At 36.6% G+C, this 12,337-nt stretch overlaps 1 long non-coding RNA gene across 1 annotated transcript; it reads right to left on the reverse strand.

Moving 5' to 3' along the window:
• Window positions 1–621: 621 nt before the first annotated feature.
• LOC129060313 (uncharacterized) lies at window positions 622–3,607 on the reverse strand. The gene is made up of 3 exons (XR_008526916.1): window positions 3,164–3,607; window positions 1,873–2,009; window positions 622–942 (listed from the first exon to the last, which is right to left on the reverse strand). It is a non-coding gene; the product is annotated as an uncharacterized LOC129060313 (long non-coding RNA).
• Between the last annotated feature and the right edge of the window lie 8,730 nt (window positions 3,608–12,337).

Genomic DNA, 12,337 nt, shown 5'->3' on the forward strand with positions numbered 1-12,337 from the left:
AAGGTCTTAAAACAGAAAGGAAATAATAAAGGAAAAAGATCTTAGAGATCAGAAAGGAAGAAAAAACTGGACATGGAATATAGATACATAATAGTATATTATGCTTTTCTTTATGAATTCTATAAACCATATTTGATTAGTGAAATAAAAATTATTACATCATCTTGTACTCCAGATAATGATATTTAAAAATGAGGATGGTAAAGAGACCTAAGTGGAAATAAACTTTCACAGGACTCACCATTGATACCAATAGACTATGACAAGTCACATGTTAGGTATACTGTGAAACCTACAACAACATTAAACTGTACAAAGATTTGTACTACAAAACACTGTAAATAAAGACAGAATTATTAAAACTGTTCAAGTAATCCACTTGAAACAGAAGAACAAAACGGAAATCAAACAAACAGAAAACAATAAAATGGCAAATTTAATCCGTTAGAAATCAAAGTGTTACTGATTTTAAAATGGGTTCTTTTTCTATTCAGTGCTGAGAAGACAATGCATGAAACCAAAAGTGAGCATCAAGCAGTGCAGGCTTTATTCAATGGCCACAGACTTGAGAAGTGGGAGCTTGGCTCACAAATTAACTTCTCAAATAATGAGACAGAAAGCCACAGATATGGGGCATCTTTAATGAAGGGTTTGGGCATTAAAAACAAGGGGAGGAATATTCTTGTCTTTTCTGGCAATGGGTGAATTCCTCAGAACCAGAGTGGTCTTCCTTTTTGTCCTTTCATAATTTCTTCTGGTCATTGTCATGGTGATTATAAACTGTCATGGCACTAGTGGGAGTGTCATTTAGTATGGAAAATACATTATAATGAAGTTAGAGGTTGTTCAAAGGCCAAGTGAGCTGGATCTTGAATCCCATCAGTCTTAACTGGTTTGGTCACCGGGGGGAACTTCTGACCTCAGACATCCTGTCTCCTAAAGCTAAGCAGAGTCAAGATCAGGTAGAAATTCAGCTAGGTCACAGAGGCATTACAATGGGTAACAAGATTTTCAGAGTGTATAAACAAACAGAATTCAATGATATGCCATTTATAAGAAATTCACCTTAAATTCAATAACATAAGTAGCTTGAAAGTAAAATAAAAGACAAAAATAGATTACGCAAATGTTAATCTAATAGAAACCAGTTGCCTTAATTGAACATTTTGACTTTGAAACCCCTCTGTTGCATTTATAATTGAAATATGTTCTAACAGGTTGATACAATAAAGATTGTAGTAGTTGTATTTATCTGTTTAAACATTCAAATGTTTCTTCCTTTTTTGGTTCTATTTAAGGGGAGACAAAAATTATATATCTACTAACTTAGTCATATTTGTTAAGTATCAAAAATTATGTCAAGGGCAGTCCTAGAAAACCTGTTGGTAGTTTATCAGGGCTCCACAGACTTGTTTATAATTAACAATGTTATGAATGTTATGTACCATAGGAAGACAGGAATGGATATTATTATTAACTTTTGTAGAGAAATAGAAAAAAAGGTCCTGGAAAATATATTTGTCTCCAATTACATAATTTCTGAGGCTTAAAACTTTTCCTACTTACTACTAAAACTAAGATAAACTTGGAAAAAAAAGATGAAAAAAATTATAAAAGAGTAGACAAATTTATAATTTCATGTTTAAGTAACATTCTCAGTAAATGACAGAGCAACATAAGTAAATCAGAAAGAATATAAAATATTAGAACAATATAATTAATAAATTAATATAATTAGCACACACAAAACCTTTTATTTTATTATTTTTTTTTTTTTAGAGAGAGTCTCACTCTGTCAGCCAGGTTAGGATACAGTGGTGTGAACATGGCTCACTGCAGCCTTGACCTCCTGGGCTCAAGCAATCCTCTTACCTCAGCCTTCCCAGTAGATGGTGGGGACACAGGCACGTGCCACCATGGCTGATTAATTTTGGTATTTTTGTAGAGATGCAGTCTAGCCATGTTCCCCAGGCTGGTCTCAAACTCCTAGGCTCAAGCAATCTTCCTGCCTGAATTTGGGAGAAATTGTTGGGATTACAAATGTGAGCCACCGCACCCAGCCCACACGCATACAAAACTTGAACACAGATCAAGAGAAGACAATTTTTTTCCATGTGAATGTGTACTAAAATTGATTAAATGCTAAGCTATAACAGAAGTCTTAAAAAAAGATATGTTAATCTGATCATATGGAAATTAACTTAAAATATTGTCAAACCAAATAACACTAGAAATGTTTAAAACGATTAAGATGAGAATGATTCACAAAATAATAACTTAAAGAAATCTCAAATCTTTGGAAATTAAGCAATAAACCATTAAATATTCCATAGTTCAAAAAAGAAATCAAAATAAAAGAATTTGTTTTAATTTCAATGAAAATTTAGAATTTGGCATGTCAAAAATTAAGGAATGGATCTCAAGCCCTGCTTTTAAAAAGTTAATAGACTTCAGTGAATACATTATTTTAAAAAAAGAAAGAATAAAAATCAAAAATTTAAGTTCAACAAATGAATTTATGTGATCATCTGATTTATGAAAATGTGACACTGTAATGTCAGGAGGGATACTCCATGAGCAGTGCTGGGTCAGCCAGATATTCCTGAAGAACAAAATGAATCTTTCACATCTACTTCACCATTCACATATGCCATAGTTTTCACGTCACACACACACACACACACACACACACAGAAAAACAACTCTGATGTACCACTAAGTAAACGTGAAAATTAAAACAATACAGGTTCTGGATGGTGTCATAGGAAAATGTGTACATTGTCTTGTAGTTGGCAAGGTTTTCTTAAATTGCACACAAAAAGCACCAATCATAAAGCAAAATATTGATACACTGGAATTTGCTAAATCATTAATTACTCTTCATCAGAAGATACTGTAAGACAGTGAATATGCAAGCCACAAAGTAGAAAAAAAAATTGGAAATGCATGCATCTTACAAAGGATTTATATCCTTTATAAAACAAAATTTCTACAATTCGACAAGGAAAACAAAGGCCTGCCAAAAAATATGGGAGGAAAACATTGTCATTTAACAAGATATCAGATGGCTGATTTCACCATATTACTGTGGATGAGGTATGGTGAAGCCAGAGGAAGATCAAAAGAGAAGCTTGAAAGAGTTTTACAGTTTTGTTCTACTCACAGTTCCCTGGGGAGAACACAGCATGCCATGCCACAGGGGGCCACTCATGGGAGCACCAGCATCAGAGTTGAGCCGGAGGGATAAAGGGCAGCAGTAGGTGAAAACCCTTTTTTGTGGTTTCTGCAGGAATGAAAGGGTTAGGCAGGGCAAACAGGCTTAGGCTTGATGACTTGAAATAATTTCAGTAGTCTTGTTCCTGGTTGTCTGGTACCTGGCTCTGAGGTACATATGGCGACTGAATAGTGGCCAAGGGTCTGAGAGACAAACAAGGAGGTAATTGAAGATCAGACTTAATTGAGCTCACAAGAAAAGGGCCTGACTCGTCCCTAGCCGGGGCCTCTAAACTATGTCAACATAGTGCAAGACAGATCTCCATGTGGCCTTAGACTAACCCAGTTCTCTCTCATTTCTTGTCTATAGTTGTCAAGAATAACTGTAGAATGTGCTAACAATGCAACATTCTGAGATAAAGAGGGGCTCTCCAGAGCAGCCCAAGTTCTGTTCCAATCATCTCTCCTAAAATTGGAAGTCCTACAACACTTTAGACTGCCGATGTTTGTCAAACAGGAGAACTGTTTCCAAGGTTCCTGAGCTACAGCGCAAGTGTGGCATGCGCAAACAAGACTATGTCCAGGCAGCTTTCCTGAGCCTCTGGGATCAGGCTGTCATGAATCTTAGGCCTCTTTTGTCTCTTTCTAGTTGTCTATAGGTAATGAATCTACTGCATGTAACCTGTGTTTGTAAGTGTCCTGAACTTGTGCAAGGAGTAGAAATTGCAGCCCATGATGCTTTGGAATGAAATGATAACCATTGCGTGGCGAACCTGCTTTGCAGGCATAATAATAATAAAAAACACTATATTACTATGGCCAATAAGCATTTGAAATGGTGCTCAACATTATTGTCAGAAAAATGTTATTTAAACCACAATGTGATAATATTACCTACCCACCATAAGAACTAACATTTATAAAAACTGTCAATCTCAACTGTAGAGACAATGTGGGACAATGAAATTTTTGGATACTCTTAGTAGGAACATAAATTAGCACATTCTGTATGCTAAATTTTATGGCTATCTACTTAACACTAAAATTATGCATGCCTTGTAACACAACTCTTCTGCCCAATGTAAATGCATTTGTATGTGCATCAAAACTTATACAAAATATTAATAAAAGCACCATTTCCAATAGTAAAACTAGGGAAACTGCTCAAATGCCCATCAGCAGTTGAACAGGTGAATAAATCCTTGCATATTTACATGATGGAATGTCATACAGTAAATAAAAAGATTACTGCTATATGCAACATGACAAATTTCACAGACATAATGTTAAGAAAACGTATTTTTTAAAAAAGAAAAGAAAATCCAGACATGAAAGAGTACTTATCACATAATTCCATTCATCATAAATTTAAAAAAATCCTAATGTATAGTGATGGACATGAAGATATTCATTATCTTTAGAGGTGTAATGAGTAGAAAAGGTCACAGTAGAGTCTCGGGGCTGACAACGTTGGTTCTGCGTTTTGAGCTGGATGATACCCATGAGTATGTTCACTTTGTAAAGAAAAATGATGAAGAGTATAATCAAGATTTGCTCACTTGATCATTGTGTGTTTTACTTCAACAAACATTAAAAGAAAAGATAAAACTCAACCCATTATTGGGTTGTCTAGTAAAGCAAGCTGCTATAAATCCACTGAATATATTACAAAGAAAAAATATCTTGATAAAACCTGGGCTGACAGAGAACTTCAAGGTATTACTGAGGAAAATAATAAATCAATAATAAAAATCATAATTATCATTTATGAATACTAGTCATTTTACATACATTATTTTATTTCCTTTTTGCAATAAACCTATGAGGTTGTCATAATTATTCCCATAACATATATGAGGTAACTAAGGCTTAAAGAAATTAAATAACCTCTCCATGATTATACAGTAGGTCAGAAATGGAATCTGCATTGAGACATGCTTTATTACAAAGCCTATGCAATTGCACAATAAGCTGCAAACAAAATAAAATTTCCTTCTGTTGCAGAAAAGCTTAGAATTCATGGAATAGGTCACATTCTTGTACAAGAGATAGCTCTAGGGTTGCCAGGTAAAATGCAGGATGCCTAAATAAATTTGAATTTCAAATGAACTATTTTTTTTTTTAGAAAAAATATACCTCACAAAAACTTGGGACATATTAAGCATCACATTTTTATAGTCAATTGAACATATATATACTAACATATTATTTATATGTTACATAATACATAGATATTATTTGTTGTTTATCTCAAATTCAAATTTAACTAAGTGTCCTGTATTTTTATTTGCTAAAGGTGGAGACCTCGATGAGGATAGGGTTTCTCAATGTTGGCACAACAGACATTTTGGATTGTATAATTCTTTGTTGTGGGGGATTGTCCTGTGCATTAGAGGATGTTTAGCAGCATCTCTGTGCTCCACTCACTAGAGTCCACTAGCATCCTCTCTCCACAGTTGTGACAATCAAAAATGTCTGCAGATATTGCCAAATGGTCCTTTCAGTAGAGAGAGTCAAAGTTCCTCAAGTTGAGAACCACTTGTTCAGGATAAACCAAGACGGGGTCTACTCCCCTGATTGCACTGGTTAAACAGTCATACCAAAAATGAGTGTGCAAAAAGAAAAGCTGATGAGAAAATTAAGTGCATGACACTGAGTCTGTCATAAATAAGTACTCACAAATTTATGCTACTGAAAAATACCACCCTCATTTTAGAGGAGGCATTCAGGCATTCTCAACTAAATTTTGATCTTTCTTTTTCAATGTCCAAGTTTAATAAACTAATTCGTATAATGATGGATATTTAAGTTGAGTCTGTTTGGAACATTGATGATTACTGCAGTCAATATACTAATTATAAAAGCATGAAAACTAAAGAGCAAGATCTCCTATAGCTATTTCCCTAGCCAGCAGTTTTGTTTCCATTTTTGAACATCTACTACATGTTCTCAACAAATTTTTTGGATGAACATTTATTCAGAAAATTAACTCAAAGTCAGCATAATCCTAATTAACCAGTAGTTTTTCTTTCAAACATTTAGGAGAGAAATTCAAGTAATCTCTGCATAAAACAGCTGTTTCTAAGAATCAAAGGCACATTTAGTATCCAACAGTTCTCACACTGCTCTTGGCCTCCTACTAGATCTTATACTACTATCCTGGCCCAAGTTTGCATACTTATGAAAGATTTGTAGGTTGGCTCCTCCCTAAGGCATTTCTGGAAGAATTAATTGCTATTCACCCTGTGGCCCTTTAACACCAGATTTCTGCCCCTGAGTTATCCATTTTCCAGAGTTCTCCAAAGGAGCACCAAACATTCACTGACCAATCCATTCAGGTGGTAACAGATGAATGAATCAATGTTTGCAGGCAGTTTAATTAAATATTGGAGTTCCCTTATATTCCTAGAACCCTACAGGCATGTTGATGATGTCCCAACATACCAAAATGAGAGTAATTAACTTCCTTCTTCACACACAGTTGTGCATTAAACAGGCTGAAGGCACAACATGCAGGAACACAGCAGCTCTATTTTGCAGGAATCATCCTTCCTGGATTGTCTTTTCACCCCAAACTTCCTGTTCACCTTCTGAGAGAGCTGGCATGTCAGCACTCCCTGTTCTGCAGGGCAAAAGTCATGGAATTCATTTAGAAATTAGCTTCTGAACTTGGGGAAGACATTAATAAATTTGTCTGACAAATGCTGATTTTTGTAACTGAAGGACAATCTGAGAGGAGTGTGAGTGAACATCAGCTAACCTGGCTGAATTCTGAGTGATGTAGTGAAAGGGGCTGAATGAAATTCCGGGTCGTCAGGCAGGCCCCATCCTGGATCCCGCTGGAGAAAGTGTAGCACTGAGTTCTCTAATCTGCCTAGGGCATAGGATCAGGCTAATCAGGGACTTCACCTGGTATTCCAGGTGGGTAAAAATGCCTTTCTGTATATGGGCTCATGCGCATGCAAACCAAGCCAGTGACTCCTTTCCACTTCCATCACCGTTGGATCTCACAGGCTGAACTTCAGGTTTCACAGTCTATCTGAACCAGGCTCACAAGGTTTTTAGATTCCAAGATGTGCTGCTGTGTCCATGATACACAGATCGTCTGTTTTGAGGGCCCTTCAATACTGAAGACTTACCTGATAACCCTACCCCCACCTTGGTTGTTTGATGTAGCTTAAAGATGGAAGCTATATAATCCACACCTGAAACTCCCTTCTGCCCTAACCATTTAATAGGCACATGACTTTGGGCAAGTTACTTCACCACTATAAACTTCTATATTTTCTATATAATCTAACACAGTAATAGTTACCTTTCAGAAGATTTTAGGAATTGATTGAGGTAGCCTAGGACTTCATTATAGTGCTCTACAAATGTGTTTCTGACCTTTTCGTTTTGCTAGATCTTGTTTACCACATTGTTGAGCCTCTGCACATCAGTACCCATTGCTGGGTCCCTAACCGCTTGTCCTATCTCCATGGAATCTGAGCATGCCTTCTGTAGCCACAGTTGCCTGCTGAGGTCTTTCTTTAAGGCTGATAGAGGATCAAAACTGATAGCATTTCCAAGATTAGAAGAAACTCAGAGTCAAAAACCCAGCTGCTGGAATATTCCCCCACAGGACAGGATCCATCGGCCCACTGAGTCCACGATGCCCATTCTGACATCCTAATCTGGACAGGAAGCACCATTACCAGAGTCCAACCCTGCAGCCAGAGCAGATTCCCGAACCACAACTGGCTTATGCCAAGCTTCATTTCCAGACCCCAATTTTCTTCTCTGAAGTAGACCCTTTTCGTAGCAAAGTCACTTTGACAGGTTAAAAACTCAGAGAGTATCTACCTGCCAAGATCCGTTTTTGGGGACCCCTTAGAGCATGGACCACAGCTTCAGCCCAGAGTCTCTGCTAACTAAACCACACAGGGCCATTTTACAGAAAACCTAACTATGAGATCATTTTTTTTTCTCAGCTTTGGTTGGGATTTTATGCCACTGATCATCTGTCCCATTCTCTCATTGTTTCCTTTTCAACATAAACAAACGCCAGAATTTAGCAGCATTTGAAGCCTACTGCAGAGCTTCCTGTTTTGGCTCATCCTAAGACCCTTCCCTCAACCTCTTAGGATAATTTAGTCCTATATGATGGAAGCATCTGCTTTGTACAGAAAACATGCGATTTCAACATCTGAAAGAGGCAGCCTGATTGGGCCTATCGATGACACAACAGTGTGGCAGCTCCCTTTCAGCAAGTGTCGCAGCTCTGCTTGGAAACAGAGAAAGAGCTGCTACACGCAGATGTTCTCTGAATAGCACTTATGGCAAGAATTGAGGCTTGAACAGCACGCATTTGCTAAGGCTAATGAAAGTCTTGGGGAAAATGAATAACCCAGCTTTTAAAATTAGAAGGGGAAAGAGCTATTTACTAATTTTTCAAAAATCGGTTATTCATGCATTTCCTTTAAAATGATTTTATGCATTTGTCATTTACTTGGTTTTCCAAGTTGCCCCCTTTGCTTCGAAGCCTCCCAATATATTATATACTTTAAAATGCACAAATTACCATGTTTGCTTTCAAAGAAGGACATATGCACCACAAATGGGTTTGCAGGTGTCTCTTCCATCCTTGGTCATTCAAATGCCATCCACTGTGCACGGCTCCCAGGTTGGAGCACAAATGCTACTGCTGATGGGAAAGCTGGCTTCTGAACATTTGCCTGCTTGGACAGGTGCTGAATATTAGGTACTCTCAAGTATCCAGCCAAAGAGGAGAAGCCATGGACAGAACCTGTGGGACAGTACTTAATACAGCCTACTAGACTCAGTTGCTCCAGGCTGGGATGGCTGGTGAGGGCTGACTAGGATTTAACATAGTTCTCCCCACCAGCAGTGCAGCATGATGTGGTGGACAGATTCAGTTCCCTTATTTATTATTATTATCTATCTATTTATTTATTTATTTATTTATTTTTACAATGAGCTGGGCACTACCGTAGGTCTCTGGTGTAAACTGACAAACAGAACATACCTAGTTCCTGCCCTTAAAGAGTTTGCAGCTTTCAACAAAATGAGATAAGAACATTGTAGTTGAAATGGTACTGTAAAGCACCTAATTTAAGTTAGGTGCTCAGAAATAGTACCCATTGTGATTATTGTTGATTTTATTATGTTTTACGAACTTGAGGTTTGCCACATTTATCCACAACCCATACCCAGCAATACATCCCTCCTTTTTGGTAGCATTATATTGTTCCTTTACCTATCTGTCACAACCCCCACCCCCACCCACTGTGGACTGTAAGCACCTTTTAAAATCAGGGATAGTCTCTACATCAAACTTGCTCACCAGCATTCATTTAAAACATATGCGATAGATATAGATAGATAGATAGATAGATAGATAGATAGATAGATAGATAGATAGATAGATACATACATACATACATACATACATACATAGATCTAGAAACAGATATAGATGTAAATTTGCATAGAGCATATTTTTTAATGAGCATGGAATCAAAGGAATATTTCAAAGTTTCTTTCTTCGTAGTTTCTCGGCTTTTGTTTTTAATTCCTTTACTACCTGTTGTCTGGGAGCACCCAATCTCTCACTCTCCTTCATCTTCTCAAGGTAGAGCTCAGCAAACCTGATCCTTGCCTTTCTCCAGATCATGATGTTCTTTTTAAAAACCCCTCTTCACAGCATGGAGAGCAGTCAGGGTAATATATAAGTGGGCTCCTCCAAGAATCTTCTTATCTCAATCAAAGTATTTGCATTTCAATATCCCTGAAATTGAGGGTTTGTTGAGTGTGTCCTCATAATCTATATCATATGATGCCCATGGAAGGTAAAGTCCTCCATCAACTGACCTGGTAGGATGCTTGTTCCTACCAATCTACATGCACTCCAAATCACCACAGCCTGGAAAAATATATGTATCATTTAATACAGATCAGTAACTAATTAATACCCAATCCTTGTCAGGCTCCCCTCAAAGAATATAATAAACCTCCCCTGCACACTTGTGTAATCTGATCCCAGTTGGACTTTCAGTCAATCTTTATTCGCTCTCACATGACTTTTATTCTCCTTCTTCCCTGTAGCTATTTCGCACTCGTGTCTGCTCTCCACATCCGGCCTAGCCTCTCTCGTTCTCTCAACCCTTGACCTTTGGAGGGCACCAGTAAAAAGATAAATGCATCTAAGAGAAAATGTTTCAGATCTTTTCTCTTAACTTTCCCCCAAGCACAAAAATGTCCAACCAAGATTTGGAGGTCAAACTTCCTTAATCTTCTTTGATAGTGATCAATCAGACGCCCATGGGCTCCCTCCCTTCCCTGTGGCTGCATTGGATATCTCTTCCATCTTTAGTCATTCAAGTGTCATCCACTGTGCACAGCTCCCAGGCTGAAGCATAAACTTGTATAAAAGCCACTTTGCTAGCTATGCCCACTCAGGCCTACATTTTCTCTCTTCCCCTCCCGTCCACTCAATAGAGCAATGCTTACTCTATCATCTCTGTGTCAGCATTTGGGAATACCTTCTGCAACAGTCCTAGGGAGATCAACAACAGCCTCCAAATTTCTACAAGCAATGAAATATTTTATTCCACAAAAATTGATATATTTATATTTCATGTATGTAAATTAGAAAGATAAATTGAAAATGAAGTTTGTGAACTCACCACCCATCTGAAAACTAAAACATTAAAAAGATCTTTCGTATCACTGCATATCTCCTCACCCATGTGGTCATCTGTTTTTAAATATATATTCTATGATACATACTTAGGGTATGCATAAGCATCTTTAAAATTTATGTAGAGAGCATAATTTTACTTAATTTTAAATTTTCTAAAAATGATTTCTTTCTATAGAACTGGACACAGCATAATACACACAAGTTTGCATGTAAAGATAGAACTGACCAACGTCTGTAATCCAGCTGAAAGTGTAATACCAATGTCAATGTTCCAGTCTGATTTTGTAGAGTCATGTAAAATGCCATCAGTGTCTCCAGAGGAATGTTTAATCTCAAAGGCAATGTTTTATTTTGTTATGTGTACAAACATGTGGCCAAAAACTAGTTTATAACTTGAGGGGCACTTCAAATGTTAAATTAAAAGAAATTCAAATATTTAATATAAATTTTAAAATGTATTGAATAATTTCCACGTATATGGAACTATGTTAGAGACATAAACATTATATATACACATCATTATATATGTATAATTATATAGGCTCTCTATATATTATATGTATAGTTAATGTTCTAATATAGTTATTTATAATTTATTTTATTTTATTTTTCTTCAATCTTCCCAGGTATTTATCTGTTCCACTAGTTTTTGTTTTTCTATCAACATTTAGCTCTCTTGACCCTTTTTATGGTATTTTCTCTTTTGTTAATTTCTACTGGTATCTTGTTTATTATTTTCTTCCTTCGATTTTTTTTGGTTATTTTGCTGTACTCCCACTTTATAATGTAGTTGCTTAGCTTATTAACTTTCAGCTATTTTTTGTAAATGTTCTTTTAAATCTTTCTATAACTGCATCTCCTAAGTTTCTATACATAATTTTTATTATCTCTCAATTCTGGGTATTTCTTTAAATTTTTATTGGGAGTTTATTTTTGATGTGTAGTTATTTAGAACTTTTTAAAAAAAATTCAAATGTATGTGGATTTAAAATATCTTTACTATTATACTTTAGTTGCACTGTACCCGAGACTTTAAACAATATGGAACAGAATCCTTAAATGTACTTATATTTGTTATATTGACTAGAATGGGGTTGTAGCAAACATTGCTGATAGTTTAGCCTTATTGCCTCTTCCTTTCCACTTCAGTTTTCTTTATTTCCAACTGCCAGCACCTGCTCGCCTGTAAACTTCTTTCGATGGCCATGGCCTCTGCAATGACCTGTGCAATTGCTGAGCTGGAACAAGAGGTGTTCCAGAATTTGCAATCCCCAAGGAGCAGCACTCAACCAATGACTGATGGGAGTTAGTCTATCAATTTTCCAGCTCCATTGTCCCTGTGTGGAAGAACTCAGATGCATGTTTTATGCTGTCAGTTTCTCCGCAAGAACAAGCTCCATTTACTCTTGCTGATAACTG

The sequence above is a fragment of the Pongo abelii genome, chromosome 6 (assembly GCF_028885655.2).
Source record: "Pongo abelii isolate AG06213 chromosome 6, NHGRI_mPonAbe1-v2.0_pri, whole genome shotgun sequence".
NCBI classification, from domain to species: domain Eukaryota; kingdom Metazoa; phylum Chordata; class Mammalia; order Primates; family Hominidae; genus Pongo; species Pongo abelii.